Here is a 21,867-nt window from a genome sequence, read left to right as displayed (position 1 = left end):
AATGTAGGAGCATTTAGAGAAAAATCTAAGTTACTTACCGTTAACGGGATTTTACAGAGCCCATGACAGCACCACCTGAGAGTGGGTATCCGCCCACCAGGACAGGAAACCTACTGAATAGAAAGGCGGTACCTCTCCTCCACATCAGTTTGGTTCCAGAGCACGAGAGGACCTCCAGACAGTTAACAAAACCATCACCAAATACATTTTACTTAACACCCCTAATAGTGCACACCATAAGTGATCAAAGCAGGGGAGGGAATATAAGGGTGCTGTCATGGGCTCTGTAAAATCCTGTTAACGGTAAGTAACTTTGAATTTTTCCCCTTCTCCCATGACAGCACCACCTGAGAGATTTATAAAGATCAAAGCACCCTAGGGAGGGATCACCGCTTTTAGCACCTTCCTCCCAAAAGGTCAACTCAGCAGAGGAGGAGAGCTTGAGACGATAGTGTCTATAGAAAGTAGAAGGGTGAAGACCACGTGGCCGCCTTACATATTTCTTCGATGGACACCTCTGCGCTCTCAGCCCAGGAGGTTGCCACAGCCCTGGTGGATGGGCTCTCAGATTTCCAGGCACTGGCCTTCCGTTAGAGGTGTAGGCTAAGCTAATGACGTTCCTTATCCATCTAGCTATAATTACCCTTGTAACACTACACCCTATCCTGTTCCCCTGGAAAGATACAAATAAGACTTTATCCTTCCTGTCTTGCCTAGTCCTGTCTACGTAATAAATAAGGGCCCTACTAACATCTAATGTGTGTAGTCGGTGTTCTTCTTCAGACTTTGGTTCACTGAAGAAGGGAAGAACTACCTCCTGACTCCTATGGAACTTGGAGGCTACCTTGTGGAGATATGCTGGATCAGGCCTCAATACCACCCTATCCTCTAGCACCTGCATGAAGGGATAATTAACAGATAGTACCTGCAAATCACTAACTCTACGAGCCGATGTTGGGGCTACTAGGATCACAGTCTTCAGTGTCATTATTTTATCCGGTACGTCCTGTGACGGTTCAAAGGGTGACCTAGTCAAAGACTGCAGGACCAAGTTCAAATCCCACAGGGGCATTTTGGGAGTTGGCACAGGCCTAGACCTCTAACATGTCTTGATGAATCTGACCACCCACCTATCCGCTGCCAGGTTATAATTGTAAAGGGCCCCTAAAGCAGATACCTGCATCTTAACGGTGCTGGTGGCCAGACCCATTTCCATACCCCTCTGAAGAAACTCTAAGATATCTTTAATCGGGACTGAACCCCCACCGGTTGCCCTAAGAAGGATAAAAAGTTTTCCCATATATTCTGATCGTTATGGGCTTTCTACTACGCATGAGAGTAGCTACTAGGGCCGTAGAAAACCCCGTTTGTGTATAAGTAACATCCTCTCAAAATCCAGGCTGTGAAATGAAGACCTGATTTCTGAGGATGACATACTGGGCCTTGCCTGAGGAGACCCGGAACCTCCGGGAGAATACAGGGATCTGCCAAGAACATTCTCCTCAGCCATGAGAACCATGGTCTCTTCGGCCGGAATGGAGCAATGAGAATGACATTTGCCCTCTCCTCCTGAATTTTCCTGATTACTGCCGGAATTAACATTAGTTAAAAAGCGTAGGCTAGCCGAAAATCCCAAGGGATCTGAAGTGCATCCACCGCATATGGTTTTTCTCCTGGGTCTAGGGAACAGAACCTCCTTGTTTTCCTGTTCTTCCGGCTGGCAAATAGGTCTATCTCTGGCTGCCCCCAGAGATCTACAATCTGCTGGAAAACGGATGGATCTAGCTCCCATTCGCCCTGTCTCAAGGTTGTCTGCCTCCTCGTTTTCTCTCCCCCGTATGAGTAAGGCTGATATCTGCAACTGGTGCTTCTCCATCATCTGGAAGATGGGACCTTGTGCCTCCCTGATGATTAATAAACGCTACTGAGGTTTGATTGTCCGACAATATAGGCACATGGTTCCCTTCTAGCTGCGGAAGGAACTCTATAACTGCCTCCTTTATAGCCAGTAGTTCCCTGTAATTCGAGGAACTGCTTGCTTGTGTTTCTGACCACACCCCTTGTACCCAAATGTCTCTGATATGCGACCCCATCTTTCCGCGCTCGCATTCGTCACTATCACATCTGATATTGGGAGAGACCATGGGAGGCCGCAAGATAGATTTTCTGGACTTAACCACCAGGTCATGGAGTTTAGGGCTTCCCGAGAGTATAATTTTTTCCTCCAGACGACCAAATAGCCTTCTTTCCCCCCTCTAGGATATCCTACTGTAACTCTCTGGAGTAGCATTGGGCCCATTGTACTGCTGGAATGCATGATGTCAGATCCTAGAAGGGACATGGCCTTACTCAGGGATATGATCGGGTTGGATAGGACTGTCGAGACCAAGGCCATGATCTTGTTTTTCTTCTCCTCTGGGAGGAGACAGAGCTGTGTTCTCTGAGTCTATGATAAGCCCTAAGAAGGATTGAATTTCCGGGGCTTGAGCCTTGATTTCTCCATGTTTATTATCCATCCATGACTGGACATGGCACTCTGGATGAAATCTAGCTGCGCACTGCATTCCTGCTCTGTCCTGCTGATTACAAGGAAGTCGTCCAAGTATGGTACCACTACTAGATTCTTTTCCCGTAAGTGTGCCGTTACCTCCAGAATAATCTTGGTGAAGATTCTTGGGGCAATGAACAGACCGAAGGGTAGTTGTCTGTATTGAAAATGTCTTAGCTGCCCACTCACATGCACCGCTACCCTTAGGAATTGTTGGTGTTCTTGGTGGATGGGGACATGATAGTACGCGTCCTTTAGGTCTAAGACACTCATAACAGCCCGGAAATAAGATCTTGATTGCTGTTTTAATGGACTTTATCTTGAATTGTCTGTAGACTAACCATCTGTTGACAACTCTCAGGTTGATTATAGTCCTGTATGAAAGGTCTGGTTTCTTTATTAGAAACAGGGGGAATAAAATCCCCTCCCCTACTGTTGAGCGGGTACATCTACCAGTACCCTCTTCTGAAGCAGAAGTAACACTTCGGCCTCCAGGGCCTTTGTTCCCTTCAAGATCTAGGGGATGAAATCCTGAAAACCTGTTTGGGGAGGGCTGTAAACGCTAGCCTTAGTCCTGATTTTATTACGTTGAGTACCCAGTTATTGGCCGAAATCTTTCCAGGCAGTTCGGAAGTGGGACAGCCTTCCTCCCACCTGGGGCGACCCATCATTTGGAGAATTTCTGGTGTCTTGACGAGTAGAGATGAGCGACTTTGCCTTTTTTAGGGTCGAGTCGGGTTTCATGAAACCTGACTTTCTCAAAAGTCGAGTCGAACAAAATCGGCCGACTATCGGGAAATCTCGAAGGTCCGACTGAAACACGAAACCCAATGCAAGTCAATGGGGAAGCAAAGTCGGCAGGAAGTGGAGGACAGTAAACACACCTACATGCCGGACCGCTTTTTTAAAGTGCGCGAAATCTCTCTCTCTCTACTCTGCACACGTCATCTCGTTGCCCACAGTGTACGTCCTTGCTCAGTGACTGAAAAAAGTCATGTACAAGCATTCTGGGAAATCAGACTTTGGTACTCGTTTTGCCGACTGCATGGCCGACTTCACGAAACCCGACTTTGCCATAAGTCGGCGACTTATGAATCTGGCTGACCTGTTTCGCGCAACTCTATTGACGAGGAACCCCCAAACATGAAACCCTTGTTTTTTGGCTTTTTATCTCTCCAGTCATCCCAATCCTTTGGTGGCCTACTCCTACTATATCATCTCCTCCGAAAGGAACTCTTGAACTGTGGGCGAGACACCGTAGGAAACCATTTTTTCTTGTCTGCTGCCTTATCTAAAATATCATCCAAAGCTTGCCCAAAGAGAAATTTGCCCTAACATGGAAGGGCGCATAACCTAGCTTTAGACTGAGCATCCCCCGGCCAGCTCCTAAGCCAGAGGGCTCTACGGGCAACGTTAGCGAGGTTTGTCGATCTCGCCGCCAACCTTACGGAGTCTGCCGAGGCATCGGCCAAAATGGAAGCTGCTCCCTGCAATAGAGGATGATCCGTCAAAATCTCTTCCCTTGAGGTATTGTCTTTTAGACGGTCATTCAGCTGTTGTAACCACACCATCAAAGATCTTGCTGTGCAGGTGGCTGCTATTTGCCAGTTTTAATGAACCTGCTGAGGATTCCCATGCCTGTTTCAGGAAGGTCTCAGATTTCCTGTCTATCGGGTCTTTTAGAGTCCCCAGATCGTCAAAGGGCAAAGTGGATTTTTTAACCGCCTTTGCTACCGCAACATCAATCCTTGGGTTTTTTTTCCCATAGATCTGCCTCCTCTTCTTCAAAGGGGTATCTCCTTTCTGAAGAAGACGGCAGCGGCCCCATTCCTCTCTGGTTTCTTCCATTCCCTGCTGATGAGCATTTTAATGTTCTCATTAACTGGAAAGGAACGTCTCTTCCTCTGACCCAGGCCCCCCAAAACATGATGTCTTATACTGATTTAGAAGTTTTAGGGTCTGAGATGCCCATGGTGGATCTTATGGCTCTAACCTGCTTATCTGTAGCCTCTGTAGGGAAGCAGGTTCTACCCCCCATCTCCCCCTCGGAGGAAAAAGAGGATGATGCTTCCAAGTGTGAATTCTCCCCAAGTTGTAAAGAGCCATCAGATTCTGAATACAATGGCTCTGGCATGCCCTTCTCTTTCCTTGTCATTAGCTCCTTTAGAGACTCTTGGACCTCCGATCTAATAATAAGAGTTAAGGTCCATAGCAATCCCCGGTGTTTCCTCTGGGCTCACCCCCTTTAAATATTCGATGGCTCGACCCCTCCGTCTCCGATTTCAAATACGGCACGCTGTGAGCAGGGAACTCACCGCCCTGAGCACGCGCAGCCCGGATATCCGCTGACGTCACCAGAGCACTCATCAGCAGGACACGAAGGAATCCCAGCGTCCTGTGCAGACCCGGATAACGTCCCCCGGCGTGCTACGTCAGCATGATGCGACGGGACCTCTGTCTCCCGGGCGTGCGCAGACCCCGGGCGACCCGGCTTTCCGGCACGCTTGGTTCCTAGACGCCGGATCCCTCCAGCGTCCCAGTGCGCAGCCCCAGAAGCCTGTCCTGGCACACGTTACACGCTACAGGGGACATTTCCCAAAGAGGTCTCCTGCTGAACCGCGCTGTGCCGACTGACCGCCGGCGTTCTTCTACCCCTGGACGGCATCCTCTTCTCCTGGACTCCCTTCTGGGTAAGTCTGTAGGCTTCCACGAGGACAGGAAACCGACCTGATGTGAAGGAGAGGCACCGCCTTTTTATTCAGTAGGTTTCCTATTCTGGTGTGCCGATATCCTCTCTCAGGTGCTGCTGTCATGGGAGAAGGGGAAAATATACACTCAATATACAATCGGAACATACATATATATATACACACACACACACTTCTACTACATGTTACAACCTGTTTGTGACTGTTCCTGACAAGAGCCACTATTTTCTTTTGCTCTAGTCTAAAGTACCATTCTGTTTTTATTTTAATTTTCACATCCATTTGCTGTCATTAATGTATATACGTGCATTAAAATACCAACCGGTCACTGTCTTTTCAATCACACTCCAGTCCCCTCTCACATATGAACGCAACTCTTTCTTACGAGATCTCACCGCCATACGTTGCTTCTACACTTAAAAGGGTTGTCCTGGACTTTTACAGTGATGGTTAGGCCATCAATATCTGATCTGTGGGGGTATGACACACTGCATCCTGCAAATCAGCTATTCTGGTGCTGGATGGAAGTGTTCAGCTGGGGATCTGCATAGACTGTATACTGAGGAGCTCCATCGACTGTATACAGGTCATGGCCGAGTACTGCACATCCACCTACCTATTGATTCAAATAAGGGAGGATGTGCAGTGCTCAGCTGCGGCCACTGTATAACACTTTCACCGCCAGCACCAGGAGCAGCTGATCGGTGAGCCTGCCAGGTCTCGCACCCCCATTGATCAGATATTGATGACCTATCCTAAGATTAGGTAATCATTGTTAAAATCCCAGACCACCCTATTAGGGTTGACTTAAGCCCCCCCCCGTCACACACAGCGATCTCGCTAGAGAGATCGCTGCTGAGTCACAAGTTTTGTGACACAACAGCGATCTCACCAGCGAGATCGCTGTGTGTGACAGGCATCAGTGACCGGCCCCCCTGCCGGATATCGCTGATCGTGCTCGAATGCCCTGGACTTTTTTTGGATCGTTGGTCTCCCACTGGCCAGCACGCATCGCTGCGTGTTGCAGGCAGGAGAGCAGCGATCAGCGAGCTCCCAGCTCGTATCCAAGGTAAACAGCGGGTTTCTAAGCACCACGCCGCGCTTAGAAACCCGATGTTTACCTTGGTTACCAGCTCCCTGCACCAGCTCCCTGGTATCTAAGGTACACAGCGACGCGAGCGCTCGTCGTCGCTGGTGCTGATCGCTGGTGAAGCTGCCTGTTTGGCAGCTCACCAGCGATCATGTAGCGACACACCAGCAATCCTGACAAGTTCATATCGTTGTCAGGATCGCTGGTGAGTCGCTATGTGTGACGGGGCCCTTACACTGGAATATAACATGGCGGAGTGCTATCCAATGTTTTATCAGAGAGCACTACTATGGGGCAGTAAAGATCTGTGATTATTTTCACATACAATTGCAGCATGCTGCGAGTGACTCCAATAGTTGGATTACGTGCACCCATAAAAGTCTATGGGTGCGTGTGAAACATCCGACTGCACTGGGATGTCATCCGAGTGTAGTCGAATTATCGTGGACAGAGACAATGGAGAAGATGCAGAAACTAAGTTTCCCGTCTTCTCCACACCTGTCCTGCAAGTCTCTCATGCAAGACAATCAGATAACACTCAGATGACATTCAGATCAAACTCTTAAGGTACTGTCACACTTAGCGATGTACCAGCAATCCCGACCAGCGATATGACGCGGTCAGGATCGCTGCTACATCGCTAAGTGGTCGCTAGTGAGCTGCCACACAGGCAGATCTCACTAGCGACATCGCTGGGGACGGGGGTCGCTACTTACCTGTCACACCAGGCGATCCTGCGTCCTCCCGCCCGCGTCCACGCTTGTCGCTCGTCTCTCCACAGGAAGCGCTGCAGGAAGCTGACGAGAAACAGTCCAGCCTGTTCTCGCGCGATCAGCGATAACCAGCGGGGGAGCCGGTCGTTGGTAAGTATCAGACACAGCGATATCGCTTAGTGTGACAGTACCTTTACAGAGTTTGTTTGAGCTGAGTGTCATTAGCATAATAGGTCTGATTATCTTGCATGAGAGAATCTACACCATTGTGAGCGAGCCCATAAAGCACCATTCCAGTTTTTTTCTTTTATTTCATCGCTGTAGTGGTGCTTAAATTCCAAGTTCCCTGTCTGATACTCACCTTCCTTCATGGTTTCACCGCTGCTCCGATCCTTTTCCTGCAGTTTGTGACCTGCCGGCTGCTCCGGTGTTTCATGGTGCGATCTGGAGTTCACTAACCAATGTAAGTCTATGGGAGCCTCATTCTGGCTTCGTTCTGGCACTCAGACTTGCATTGAGAGCTTGTGACATAGTGTAACAACCCTGCTGGCGTCACTGTGTAGGGAAGGTGACCTGACGGACGGACGGACTAGTCAGAGTGAAGAAAGATAGGTTTGCACAGTGTAGGTAGGAGACAGTGATTACAGTGGGGAAACAACTAGAAAAGTGTAGTGGACGTGCAGTACCTTGGGATGACCATTAGATGGCAGGGTGGAGTGTGAGCAAAGGACTTTACAGCAGCTTAGGGCTTTAGAAACCGTTGGTCATGGGGGGCGTGGTGACAGTTAGTGACAGTTTCAAGGAACCGGGGAAGTTATAAATTCTGAGGGAGGGTTCCAGAAGATTCCAGTCCCCAGGGGGAGCCCAGGTGACAGGAGGACTTCGCCAGTCTGTGTGCCCTGAGGAGAATCCGACCAAGGGGACTGAGGAGAGGAAACGTCAGGGGGTGGTCCTGACAGAAAGATACCGCAGGAGAGACGAGGCAGTGAGTGCCATATACCGTATTTGACACGACGACTGACCAGTGAAAGCGCTGTTGGTTATTGGGCCTAGGGCGGCCACAGTGGCGGACCTGTCAGGAGCGTCGAACAAGTGAAGGAGGGACAGTACGCATATGTACGTCCCTATTGTAAAAGTACGGTGTGTAAACGGCTCTGGAAACGGAGGGCCGATAAGTGAAGAAACGTGCGGTGTGCTGCGGAGGCCGTCAGGCGGACGGCAAGTAATGAAATAAACTTGGACCTGTTGCACCCAGAATCTGCCTCATCGTGTCTCTGTTATCATCTCTGCGCGGTACAAAAGTAGGACCACCCCCCCCAGCTCGGCACCCCACCACCGACACTACATTTGGCGTAGTCGGCAGGATCGCCGCCGCTAATACGCTATCTTCTGCGGCAGGCCTGCAACTGAAGGACTGAGGAAAACTTGGACTGCTCTATTTCGGATTATAAACACCTGTGGACTAAAAATTACTGACCTGTGGATTACAAATTGGGACGCTGTGTCGGATCTGTGTTGCTTGCAGAGGATCCAAGGCAGTAGCTGATTCTGCCCAAGATGGCGGTATTACTTCAGCGCAGAGGAGAGGTCCGGGTGTTTGCAGTTGTTCAGAATGGACTGGGACCCCCTCCAACGTACCCCAAAAGGAAGCAATATATGCCCGGAGACCGACGTTTCCATATATTGGACCCTGGCAGATGGATGGAAAGGTCTGCCAACGCCCCACCCAGCAGGAGGAGTGGCACAGAAGAAAAACTTGGCTGCGGCTGTCTGACGCCATTCGAGTGCTGCCCAACGGACGGTATGAGATGCTGCGGGTGTCGGGGCATCGGCCGCCTAGAGTGGCAATGGCGGCGAGAGATGGAGCTGCACCAGAAGTCATCTTCAGATTTACGGGCAGGCAGCGGGATGCTGAGCCGGGGAGCGGAGCCTGAGGGGAGTCAGCGAGAACGGCTGCCACCAATACCAGCAGAGGACTTCTCAGCGGAGCCCCCGAGTCTGGAGGGAAGGCCCGCAGGACAGTGGAGCAAGGAACGGAGGCTGAGGGGGAAACTGCGTGATGATGGAACGGAGGCCGCAGCGCCAGGGAAGGTGAGAGTACCCCCGGCCCTACCAGTGCCTCCGCAAGCGGCCCCCACCATTCTGCTGCAGCACGCGGCCCCCTGCGCACCGGAAGGCCTAGTTACCACGGGCCCCGTGGTGTATGCAGAGCTGAGCGAGGTCCCCGCTCATGTCCCCGAACTACCCCGCCCGGAGTCACCAGTGCAGAGCTCACCCAAAGAAGACGCTGCTGCGCTTCCCCTGCTAATAGCAGCTGCATCGTTGAAATCGGCCGTTACTCCGGCTCTGTTGGAAGTAGTGGATGCGGCCTGTCCTGAGGCCGCGGTTATGCCGCTGCTGGAGTCGGCTGCGACCGATTTAGCGGGCCCTGTGATTCCAGCCCCCGAGGACCCGGTTCTCCCCATTTGCCACCTGACCCCAGCGGCTGCTGGGCCGCAGAAATCTTCGGCCGTTTCTGTCTTGCGGTCTTTTTCAGCGGAGTCCCGCCCACCGGACTCCAGGGCCCGTGCTGTTCCCTCCGTGTGGGAAGCGGAGGTGATCAGGAAGAAAAAGGCCCGGGAGCAGGAAGTGTGGAACCTGCTCCACACTCAAGGAGAGGCCGTCATGGAAAAGAAGAGGACTTGAATGGACACCCTCAGTATCCCCGTGGAGCCCTCACCTCTGTCCATTGAGAGTGGTATAGACTGTCAGGAGTTCGATGCACCGTTGTGCAGATTATAAGGACAGTTGCATTTAGAAAAAAAGTTTTGTTGTTATTTAACTGATGCAACTATTTTCTCTCTCTCTTTCTTTCTTCTTTCTATGTTCTTTATATACGAAAATATGTTTACCTGACAGAACGGGGATACGGAAAAGTGGAGGAGTGTCCAGGTCCAAGGAAGGGGGGGGAGGAAGAAAGAGGAAATGCAATGTTATGTTATATTTTGGTTTTAAAAGTAAGAGAAAATGGAAAAAAAAAAAAATTATAAAAAAATGGGTACTTGTGCTATTATAAAGTTGTATGATGTATAATATGCAAAGTAAAATGCAACAGGTCCGGGTAAGGGAAGGTCTGCGGGACCAAAGGAAAGTGTGAGATCCGGTAGGGATCTAAGAGTTGAGGTCTGGGAGACCGGGACGCCGACCATGACATGTAATTGAAAGAAGGAAAATGAATGGGAAGATGTGAGAAAGACAGCCATCCTAGGTCAGGTCCCCGACACCACGGACACCCCTGAAGAAGGAAAGGCGGGCGCCGGCAATGATCTGGTAGGTGAGTGGCCTCGATCATGGCGTACCGGATAGTGAAAGGTAACAGTAGGGGAGAGTAGGGGAAAGACACACGCCGTAGAGAGAATACGGGTGTACCTTGCCCAATTTGAAAGACGTTGTCATGTGGCGTGCGCGCTGGTGAGTAGCAGTAGGCTGCTCAGAGCATAGTGCTCCCAGTATGGTTCGGCCCCCGCAGATAGTGGGTTTGGCTCAACTTCTGGTCCGACAACAGAATGTAGGTGTAGATTCAGAACGACGAAGGCAGGGATGACGATTGTCGAGGACGACAATGGACAAAGGAAGGGGGAGTGTAGGGAAGGTGACCTGACGGACGGACGGACTAGTCAGAGTGAAGAAAGATAGGTTTGCACAGTGTAGGTAGGAGACAGTGATTACAGTGGGGAAACAACTAGAAAAGTGTAGTGGACGTGCAGTACCTTGGGATGACCATTAGATGGCAGGGTGGAGTGTGAGCAAAGGACTTTACAGCAGCTTAGGGCTTTAGAAACCGTTGGTCATGGGGGGCGTGGTGACAGTTAGTGACAGTTTCAAGGAACCGGGGAAGTTATAAATTCTGAGGGAGGGTTCCAGAAGATTCCAGTCCCCAGGGGGAGCCCAGGTGACAGGAGGACTTCGCCAGTCTGTGTGCCCTGAGGAGAATCCGACCAAGGGGACTGAGGAGAGGAAACGTCAGGGGGTGGTCCTGACAGAAAGATACCGCAGGAGAGACGAGGCAGTGAGTGCCATATACCGTATTTGACACGACGACTGACCAGTGAAAGCGCTGTTGGTTATTGGGCCTAGGGCGGCCACAGTGGCGGACCTGTCAGGAGCGTCGAACAAGTGAAGGAGGGACAGTACGCATATGTACGTCCCTATTGTAAAAGTACGGTGTGTAAACGGCTCTGGAAACGGAGGGCCGATAAGTGAAGAAACGTGCGGTGTGCTGCGGAGGCCGTCAGGCGGACGGCAAGTAATGAAATAAACTTGGACCTGTTGCACCCAGAATCTGCCTCATCGTGTCTCTGTTATCATCTCTGCGCGGTACAAAAGTAGGACCACCCCCCCCAGCTCGGCACCCCACCACCGACACTACAACTGCATGGCCTCCCATCCCCCCGCACATCAACTTACTCACTGCTCCGGGTCATGCTGTGAATTCTGTCTGTTGCCAGTCCTGTGCTCTGTGCCTCTGCTCTCCTGTATGTTTCCTGGCTATGTGTGTATAGGGGGTTGGCGCCAGAACTCTCTGGTTCTTATGCAGTCAGGGTGCACCGGTCTAATCTCTCCCTGACCAATCACCTAGAGCCCTTGACTATTTAGTTCCGCCACACCCACTGAAACATTGCCTGTGCAATGTCTAAACTCAGTTAGCTCCTTGCTGCTGAGCTAGCCAGACCCTGTCCTATGTCTTTCCTTCTCTGAAGGCTCTTATTGCGTATTCCTGTGTCTTGGTACCTTGCCTAGTACTTCTCTGTCCGCCTGCCAGGAGGCAGAATATCCTGGTCCTTGTGTCTTTGTCCCTGTGTCTCTGTCTGAACTCAGTCTTACCTCTGTCTGTCAGTCTCCTTGTCTGTGGTTCCTTCTCTGCTGTGTCTTTCCTTGTGTCCTTCCTATCTGAGGCTCTTCTCCCTTGCAGCTCTGCCTGCTCGGCTCCCTTGGAGCCCAGCCTACCCCGCACTCCTGCGGCTCCGCCTACCCCGCACTCCTGCGGCTCCGCCTACCCCGCACTCCTGCGGCTCCGCCTACCCCGCACTCCTGCGGCTCCGCCTACCCCGCACTCCTGCGGCTCCGCCTACCCCGCACTCCTGCGGCTCCGCCTACCCCGCACTCCTGCGGCTCCGCCTACCCCGCACTCCTGCGGCTCCGCCTACCCCGCACTCCTGCGGCTCCGCCTACCCCGCACTCCTGCGGCTCCGCCTACCCCGCACTCCTGCGGCTCCGCCTACCCCGCACTCCTGCGGCTCCGCCTACCCCGCACCTCCTGTGTGAACAGGTCCAAACCTGTTCTCTCATATACCACTCCTGCTTGCCCAGTGTCTGCAAGCCGTGCCCGCTTGCTCAGTGTCTGCAAGCCGTGCCCGCTTGCCCAGTGTCTGCAAGCCGTGCCCCCTTGCCCAGTGTCTGCAAGCCGTGCCCGCTTGCCCAGTGTCTGCAAGCCGTGCCCGCTTGCCCAGTGTCTGCAAGCCGTGCCTGTTAGTCACACCTGTCCAAGTGACTTGTCCCCGAGTGGGATCAGCAGCCACAGCCAGACACCACCCTGGAGTGGCACCCAACAGCTACCTGCCGCACAAGCCTGACCTCACCATCAGAGGCTCCAGTGAAGACCGAGGTAGCTGTCGTAGTCACGCCCCTTCCAGGGTAGCCTGGTTTGTGGCAGTGGGGCCACAACCCCCCCGGCTCACGCCATTCAGCCAAGGCGTGAGCGTGACACATAGTTTCCGAATTCCGGCCATTGAGAAGCTGCGCTCACAAGATGGCGCCGCGGGATGAGACCAGCACCAAAAAAAACAGTGAAGACACCAGAGAGTGAGTATATGACCGGGGCAGGGGACTTACGCTTAAAGCACCACTCCAGCGTTGAAGAAAAAAAACTGCTGGAGTGATGCTTTAATATAAGTCTATGGGGGCCTGATTTTGAGTCTTACATTGACAAAGTGACTTTTGGTCACGCAGAAAAAGTTGTCGTGTGCCGACTTGTTGCAGCTGCAGTCAAGCGGTCCAGATGAGGAATGGTAATGAAAAGGTCAGAAGACAGTGACCGGTAAGTATTACATAAGTAATAAGTAAGTATACGAACCACTACTAGGACAACCCCTTCTTGATCTATAAGTTTGGGTCCGATAAAATAAAAAAAGTTAATACTCACCTACTGTGTCAGCGCCTTTCCGGCGGTGTCAGCATTCACGTTCCCGGGGCTCTCGTGAGGTTGTGAGGACACGTGAGCATGGCCACTAATCAGCACTGTCGTCACTGTCCCCGCCGTCGTACGAATTTAACATGAAAAGGAAGTCTGGGCTAGACCTACTGCCTCTCTCACTTCCTATTCATATTCAATTCGTATGAAGGAGGGAATAGTGATGCCTGCGCTAATTAGTGGCCAGGCTCACGTGTCATAGCAACAGTATGGAAGTCCCGGGGAGAGTGAGTGACGAACGCGCCGGCACAGGAGAAGAGCATAGGCTTTTTTATTTTATGGGTGAGGGGTTCAAACATTTAGATCAAGAAGGGGTTGTCTTAGTAGTGGACAACCCCCTTTAGAGATGCATTCCTCCCTTCAAAGTTTTTATCCTTTTATTATATTGTCATCATATTATATAGCACTGTGTACTTACAATTGCTCATTTTGCTTTTCTACCCAGTTGATTAGTCTGTTTTCTCTGAGTAGAAACAGAAAAGTCTCTTGTCCCTGCATTTATCATTCCCCTCTTCAGCTCCTGACCATTTGCTCATCCTCTCCTCGCCATAGACTTTTGCAGTGACACATGACTTGTGCAAACAGAATTGACCTCCTGTTTATACATAGAGCTTAGTCAGTTTTTAATCACATGATGTCATAACTAACTAGATGTGTATTTCCTGAAGGAAGTACAGATAGTGGTTTGAAATGGTGCCCGGGCTGCCCCTTTAAGAGAGACTTGCCTGCTGCAGCTGCAAGACTTTCAACTCAGGATCCGTTTTAACAGTGAGTGCCTCTCAGAGGCCACTTTGGCCTCAGGGTCTGATTTGGTGGGTGGGGCCCCTCAGGATCCGATTCCTTGGCCTGGGCTCCTCAGGGCTTGAATTGTTGGCGGGGATCTTTCAGGCTCCGATTTTGTGGGTGTGGCCCCTCAGGGTCCGATTTTGTGAGTGGGGCCCCTCAGGGTCCGATTTTGTGGCCGGGGCCCCTCAGGGTCCGATTTTGTGGCTGAGACCCTCTGGGTCCGGTTTGGTGGGCGGGGCCACTCGGTAAGATTTGGAGGCCGGGGTGGCTCAGCCTCCGACGTGGAGGCCGGGGTGGCTCAGCCTCCGACGTGGAGGCCGGGGTGGCTCAGCCTCCGACGTGGAGGCCGGGGTGGCTCAGCCTCCGACGTGGAGGCCGGGGTGGCTCAGCCTCCGACGTGGAGGCCGGGGTGGCTCAGCCTCCGACGTGGAGGCCGGGGTGGCTCAGCCTCCGACGTGGAGGCCGGGGTGGCTCAGCCTCCGACGTGGAGGCCGGGGTGGCTCAGCCTCCGACGTGGAGGCCGGGGTGGCTCAGCCTCCGACGTGGAGGCCGGGGTGGCTCAGCCTCCGACGTGGAGGCCGGGGTGGCTCAGCCTCCGACGTGGAGGCCGGGGTGGCTCAGCCTCCGACGTGGAGGCCGGGGTGGCTCAGCCTCCGATTTGGCGTGTTGGCCCTTTAAGACTCATTTCGGTGCGCCGGCCCTTTAACAGTCACTTTTGCACTTCGGCCCTTTAAGAGCCAGTTTGGCTCACTGGGCTTCTAAATACACTTTGGCGCACATTCTCTCTCAGGGGCATGTGTCATGTGATGAAGCTAGATTTGCATTTGTGCTGTGGGTTTCGCTTTAAGAGCTGATATTATGTGGCAGAAGCCCTGTTCTGGAGATGTCATGTGACGTTCGTAGGCGTTGGCATAGTAACTGGGTCTGCCTGCGCATATCAATGAGCTCAACTGCCATTTCAATCGCCTCAGGGCACGTTTTGCCATTTCCCCATTCAAATGCATTGGAGACAGTGCATTCCAATGACGGGAAAAAAAATTTTCGAACACAAATTGCGCACACCTCTCATGGGCGCTGGCTTCGAAACGACACCTCAACGGAGTCTGTGCGTGTAGCGGTTCGGGCTGTATTAATTGCGGAAATCAACTTAATAATAATAAGAAGAAGAATAAGTTAGCAGCGTTCGGATTACAATATAGTGGTTTTTTCAAACCACTATAATAATGAACTAACGGAAAACAGAATAATTAGCTGGATAGAAGGGTAAAATGAGCAATTGTAAGTGCACAGCGTTACATAATATGATGACCGCAATATATTAAGAGGATAAAATCTTTGATGGGAGGGGGAGGAGTCCAGAGTGCTTCTTTAATAAATGAACAAAGAGGGAGAAACAAAAGCGCAAATAGGGTCTTATCAAACGTTACACAGAGTTGCCCACCAAGAGAACTACTCACCTGGTGAGAGTGAAGGAAAGACATATATTAATGGCGGCTGCTGCAGATCCACAGGTCAGTGCAGGACCTGGTTGAAGCATACACTTAAGCTGGAGTCACACACAGCGACTCACCAGCGATCCCGACAACGATATCAACGTGGTTTATTCTACGCGTTCCAGGGTTCAGGTGACCCCTTCATTAGGACATACCACAAATATTGTACCAATATTTGTGGTATGCCCTAATGAAGGGGGTCACCTGAACCTTGAAACGCGTAGAATAAACCACGTTGAAATCTCTACAATTTTTGGAATTCTTCTTGCGGCAGCTCGGGGATGATCCTTCCTTCCTACCCAAGTGTTTTCTTTTATAAATGGAACAGGAGTGGTACTTCAAAAAGAAGTGAAGTACATCATGTTGGCAGTGACTGTCCTGTGAAATTTGATATTTATGGGTAAATATATTGCAGCCTGCATAGCATCCACAAGCAGATGTGGCTAGTGTGAGGCGTATGATGGCCTCATTTTATGTCAATTATAACTTGTACAGGAGAATCGCTGCAGACATTTTCTGAAAAGTCACTTCCCTAGACCTGAATGAGATTGTTTCAGCAGAAAGTGCATGTGATCCTTACAAATCCCACTGAGATATATGGAAGTCAATTTGTACCTGCATAATTTTTGCAACAAATCTGCAGTGTGGAAATATTCACCAACTTAAGTCTGATGCAAGAATATCCACCTAGTCTGACCGGACATACGACCTACAGCTCAGAGTATGACACCATTATGTGCTCCAACTCCGGAACAGACTCATAAAGGAAGAACAAGTCCGACAACTGCAGTCTGCCAATAGTTTACAGCTGCTGACTGTACAAAGTTATACATACAATATGTGGAGTTTTATTCTACTACGGAATGCAATTATTAGACAGTTTACAGTGTTTGGCTTAAAAAGCCACAAATCGAGTTACTTCAAAAATGGCAACTTTTGTTCAGCACTTGCCACATTTAAAAAGTGATGGTCACACCAGTGTGTATTTGATTTTCTGACTTCTATATAATCTCACAAGCACCAAAAATTAGTAAAAGATGTTAAGCACAAATCACTGCAATGATCTTTTCTCTCACTAGACGATCACTTGGAGGTCACTCGGTAAGCTAATCAGATCCGTGGTAAGCTTCACAACTGCTGATTCTATCGGAGGCAAGAAATGAGATCCTTAAGGGGGTTTTACACATAGCAATATCGATTTGGTGACGCAGCAGCTATGTGTGATACTTACCTCCGACCGGCTCCACCGCTGTCTGTTGCTGATCGCGCAGCTCCATTTCTCGTCGGGTGCTTCCTGCTGGCGCCGACGAGCGACGTGTGGACGCGGACGGGAGGACGTCAGGATCGCCTCGTCTGAAAGGTAAGTAACGACCGCTGTATTGCTGCTGCATCGCTGTGAGATCTGCCTGTGTGACAGCTCACTAGCGACCATTTAGCGATGCACCAGCGATCCTGACCGGGTCGTATCGTGGTCGGGATCGCTGGTGCATCGCTAAAAGTAAAAGGGGCCTTTAGGGCTCGTGCAGACAACTTTATTTTCTGCAATATGCTGAAAAAGAAAATGGCCAGCATCTCCAATAGTCATACAATTTTCAGTTATTGTATTGTTAATATTGTTACTTATGACTTGTGTTTTGAAACTGTTAAACTGTAAAGCGCTGCGGAATATGTTGGCGCTATATAAAGATTATTACTACAATGACCTAATGCCGCAAGGCAAAAATATATATATATATATATATATAACTGAACATGAGGTTCTTAGTTTAACATTCTGATCAGACTGTATGAAGGCTACTGCCACACCACTGCGTACCTCTTAGTGTGTCCCTATCGGAGCGGAGTCATGCGCCGACCACCACCCCAGCGACAATGCACCGGCAGGGCGGATGGCCTGGTGCCTCACAGCGCCCATTGTTGTGAATTCACTTTCTGGCCTACCTCTGGTTACTGCTGAAGGTGGTGGAGCTGGTCAGGTTGACAGAGGGGTTGCGAGTTCTCTTTCTGGGCTCCCTCTGGTGGTTACTGGAGGTAATGGAGCTGATCTGATTAACAGAGGCTTGCCACCTGATAATGAGGACGACGATTGGAGATCTGGGGTTTTACAATGGATTTAAGACAGCCGACTCCCTCTATCCCTGCTGGTAATTTTTTCCTGCCTCCTGAGGTCTTAGTTTCCAGCTCAGTCCCTGCATGCTCAGCTAAGTGTTCTTTTGATATTCTGTTCACATTTGATCTGGTTTTGTCTATTCAGTTTTGTGTGGGTCAGCCAGCTCCGGCTGGGGCTGTGCTGAATCACCATCCATATGTTACTGCTTGTGCCAGTTTGCTTTTGCCCCTTATAAGATTTTGGAGATTCTTAATCCTGTTTCTTTTTGATTGGCTCTTCCAGCTACATTTAAGATCCATAATGGGTTTCATAAATCTCTGTTGAAGAGGTTAGTGGAGCTGGTAGTTCCTATGGCGGCGCCTCCTGACCCTGTATTGGTTAAAGGCACTGTGGAATATGAGGTAGAGAAAATATTGGATTCTCGTTTGGCTAGACGGAGACTCCAGTACTTGGTTAAATGGAAGGGTTATGGCCAGGAGGATAATTCTTGGGTCTCTGCTTCTGCCATTCATGCCGATAGATGGGCCAGGTGAAAAGCACAAACCAATCCTGATCGGCCTGGAGGCGTGGATGAGGGTTCGGTGACCCCTCCTCAAGGGGGGGGGGGGGTACTGTTGTGAATTCGCTTTATGGCCTACCTCTGGTTACTGCTGAAGGTGGTGGAGCTGGTCAGGTTGACGGAGGGGTTGCGAGCTCTCTTTCTGGGCTCCCTCTGGTGGTTACTGGAGGTAATGGAGCTGATCTGTTTAACAGAGGCTTGACACCTGATAATGATGACGATTGGAGATCTGGGGTTTCAGACTGGATTTAAGACAGCCGACTCCCTCTATCCCTGCTGGTGATTTTTTCCTGCCTCCTGAGGTCTTAGTTTCCAGCTCAGGCCCTGCATGCTCAGCTAAGTGTTCTTTTGCTATTCTGTTCACATTTGATCTGGTTTTGTCTATTTCAGTTTTGTGTGGGTCAGCCATCTCCGGCTGGGGCTGTGCTGAATCACCATCCATATGTTACTGCTTGTGCGAGTTTGTTTTTGTCCCTTATTAGATTGGCCTCTTTTTGCTCTGCTTTCAGAATATACCAGAGTGTTGATATAGTGGACGAAGTCGTGCGACTTCAGTATTTTTGTATCAGACGTGTTGGACCTTTTTTCAGGGTTTTTTTGCATGATTGCAGACAGTGTCTTTCCTTTCCTGTCTAGTCAGTGTGGGCCCCATTGTTTGCTCAGTCTATTTTCCTACTTGCGTTTGTGTTTTCATCTTGTCTCACTGTCAATATATGTTTGGGGGCTATCTATTCCTTTGGGGTCTGCTCTGGGGCAGTTTAGATTTCCCCTTTCTTGCTTCAGGCTTAGTTAGCTCTCTGGCTGTGCCGAGGCGTCTAGGATCATCGTAGGCACGCTCCACGGCTACTGCTAGTTGTGTGGATAGGACCAGGGGTCTGCAATCCGTTTAGCTACCAACCTCTTTGGTTTTCTGTGGCTTAGCTTGGGCTTGCTCTCCTCCTCGGTGACCCAATCATAACAGCCCATGCTGCAAGACTGAGTCCCCATGACTCCAGACCATGCCGCCCCACCAGCACAAAACCACAGGAACAATGGACGCCACACAGCACCCTCACCAAATGAAAGGGGCATTGAAACTCGCCTTCCTTGAGCTCTCCAACGAGAGCAGAAATCGGCTAGACCCCTTTCTTTGCAGTCTCCTGCATTCCTGCTTTGCAGTCTGGAGTAGTGGGCGCTGTGAGGCACCAGGCTGTCCGGCCTGCCAGTGCACTGTCGCTGCAGCGGTGGTTGGTGCATGATTCTGCTCCGTTAGGGCGATAGGGACCCACTAAGAGGTTCGCAGCAGTGGGCTTCATATAGTCTTATCAGAATGTCAAACTAAGAACCTCATATTCACTAATATATTATTGACTAGCGGCATTAGATCAATTGTTATTTTTGGAGGTGCGGTTCATGCTTTTTTTTCAAATTTTATTTTCTCTCCCAGTGTGATCTGACTAAACACCGGATCACACTCGGGACAACGTTATCCTATGGATAAGGAAAAAAAATTGCTGCATGCATGATTTGCATCCGATATTCAGATCGCACTCAACCATGCAAGTCAATGAGTCCTTGGGAAAAAAAATCATTCCACACTCAGATGACACCTGAGTACAGTCCGATTATCACAGAAGAATAGAATGGAGAAGATGGAGACATTTTATTCTGTTCCATTTTCTCCTCATCTTGAGAAAATCAGATCACATTATTATGATCACACTGACTAGTTTGATCAGAGTGTGATTAGAATAAGAGAAAATACTGTCTGATCTGAGCATTAGATCCCGGGGGCTTTTGTGTCGTATTTCATCAGGTTCTACATGGGGGTCGGGTCTTCTTAGCTCAATGAGGAAGTATAATGTAAGAGGACTTATTGCACCACTGGGAAATTTATAGCATAAGGACAAGTGACACAGACCTTGTAATAAGGGTGAATGTCACTACGATTATGTGATATTCTGGATTTCTTCTAACACAAGACCAATTCGCTGGTGAGTAACCAAATAGCGGGAGCGGGTAGACCTTCCTCCTATCAATGTGGGCTCACAGGAGACATATAATCATATGCAATAAACACCGATGATAGAAGAACGCCTTCCGGGACCTTACAAGGCAATGGACGGCACGGCACCTATGTGTTAGTAGAGAAGACGCTTATTCTGCTGCCTATGTAGAAACCAGTGCCTATTGCCCATGTCATCGGCTCTGCTGCGGCACAGCCCCGGTGAGCAGGAGGACTACAACAACCAGCAGAAATTCCACACTATCCGGACCTCACCGTACAGATGTCGCTGCTCTGGATAGAATGCAGATAACTTTTTATGCTACGTTCTCCCACAGTTAGTTTTTGGTCAGTTTTTCACGTTGCAAACTAAAAAAAATGCAATTATATTTTCCTTAATGGGTGCAGAAAATCTACAACATCAAAAACTGACCAAAAGCTCATTGTGGTAACGTGGCCTCGTACCGCACCACAGAGAATAGCACCGGACTCTGCACAATGAGGGGCTTTCATAAATCAGGCCCTACAAATCTGCTGCATGGCGCACCAGTGTGGACATGCCCCTAGAACTACCTCTGCCACCACTGACTGGCACACACTGTCTATGGCAGAGGAAGGCGACACAGGAGAGGACGAGCCCTGGGGTTCTGCAGCTCATTAGTAGGTTTTCATTGCTGTATGACAATCTGAGCAGTTAGTACTTACCTGGTATTGGGGAACTACAAGTACCAGCATTCCAATAACTATAGACTAGCGAATCCCCCCATTACAGAATAGCTAATCCCCCTGGCCAGCCATGCCCCTGTCACACTCACAGCTCCAGTGACTGGCATAGAATACAATGTCTGACTACTCGTTCAGGGAAGTCACAGCTCCCCACACAGATGCAATGTGCCAGCTAATGGCCTCTGGACACAGGCTGTGATGGAAGTCCTGGAGCGCGGCCAGCAGAGACTTACCTCGGGGATCCGCGGTGTACACAGGCTGCCAGTGCGGAGGGCACTGAGCCACGCTGGAGCTCCGCCCACAGCTCCTAACCTGCCGCAAGCTCCTCCTGTTACGTGCAGTAATTGGCCGCTGTGCTGGGCGGGGCTATAAACGCTGTACATAATACACAGAGAGCAGGGTAACTAGTGTCTAGAATGGAGTTGATTTTTTGAGGGATTGATAGCACTGGAGTGGGCGGAGCCTCCTAGCAGGAAGCAGTAGAGTGAAGTAGTGATGGGTAAAATGCGATTTTTTGGTGAGCCGGCTCTTTTGGATTGGAACACCAAAAAGAGCCGGCTCTTTTGGCTCCGAAAACGGCTCTTCATTTCCTATTACCTTTGGCTTTAAATTTGAAGCCAAATTCTGGTATGTGTTAACCCATGATTGTATACCTTTTAGTAAAAATCTACACACGTGCCAATTTATGACATAAAACAGAATAGTTTCCAGAATAACCAGATTTTATATTATTTGCTGTAAAAACTTTAACAAACACAAAATGAACATGCAAAATAGCAACAAGATCCTAATTATCAGTGCCACATTTTAAAGCTACCTTCACACTTCGCAAGTTCGCTGTGGGCTGTCTGCTGCAAACAGTCTGCAGCAAAACTGCAGTGTCACATGTCGCATCTGCATCCAGGCGGATTTAGATAAGGA

General features: G+C 50.1%; 1 protein-coding gene across 4 annotated transcripts in view; it reads right to left on the bottom strand.

The window, feature by feature from the left end:
- SQOR (sulfide quinone oxidoreductase) overlaps positions 1–21,370 on the bottom strand; it is a 115,537-nt gene extending 94,167 nt beyond the window's left edge. Inside the window, exon 1 of one of the 4 annotated variants that reach the window (XM_073568487.1) lies at positions 21,180–21,370. The gene's annotated coding sequence lies outside the window, so the exon portion shown is untranslated. Of the gene's footprint in view, positions 1–20,496; positions 20,568–20,925; positions 21,045–21,179 lie in introns of those variants that run through there. The other 3 variants (XM_073568484.1, XM_073568485.1, XM_073568486.1) reach the window with 3 other exon arrangements.
- Between the last annotated feature and the right edge of the window lie 497 nt (positions 21,371–21,867).

This window comes from Dendrobates tinctorius, unplaced genomic scaffold (assembly GCF_039654945.1).
Source record: "Dendrobates tinctorius isolate UK_male_01 unplaced genomic scaffold, ASM3965494v1 ptg000022l, whole genome shotgun sequence".
Taxonomy (NCBI): domain Eukaryota; kingdom Metazoa; phylum Chordata; class Amphibia; order Anura; family Dendrobatidae; genus Dendrobates; species Dendrobates tinctorius.
The sequence above is the reverse complement of the archived record's forward strand: the minus strand, read 5'-3'. Positions and strand labels throughout refer to the sequence as shown.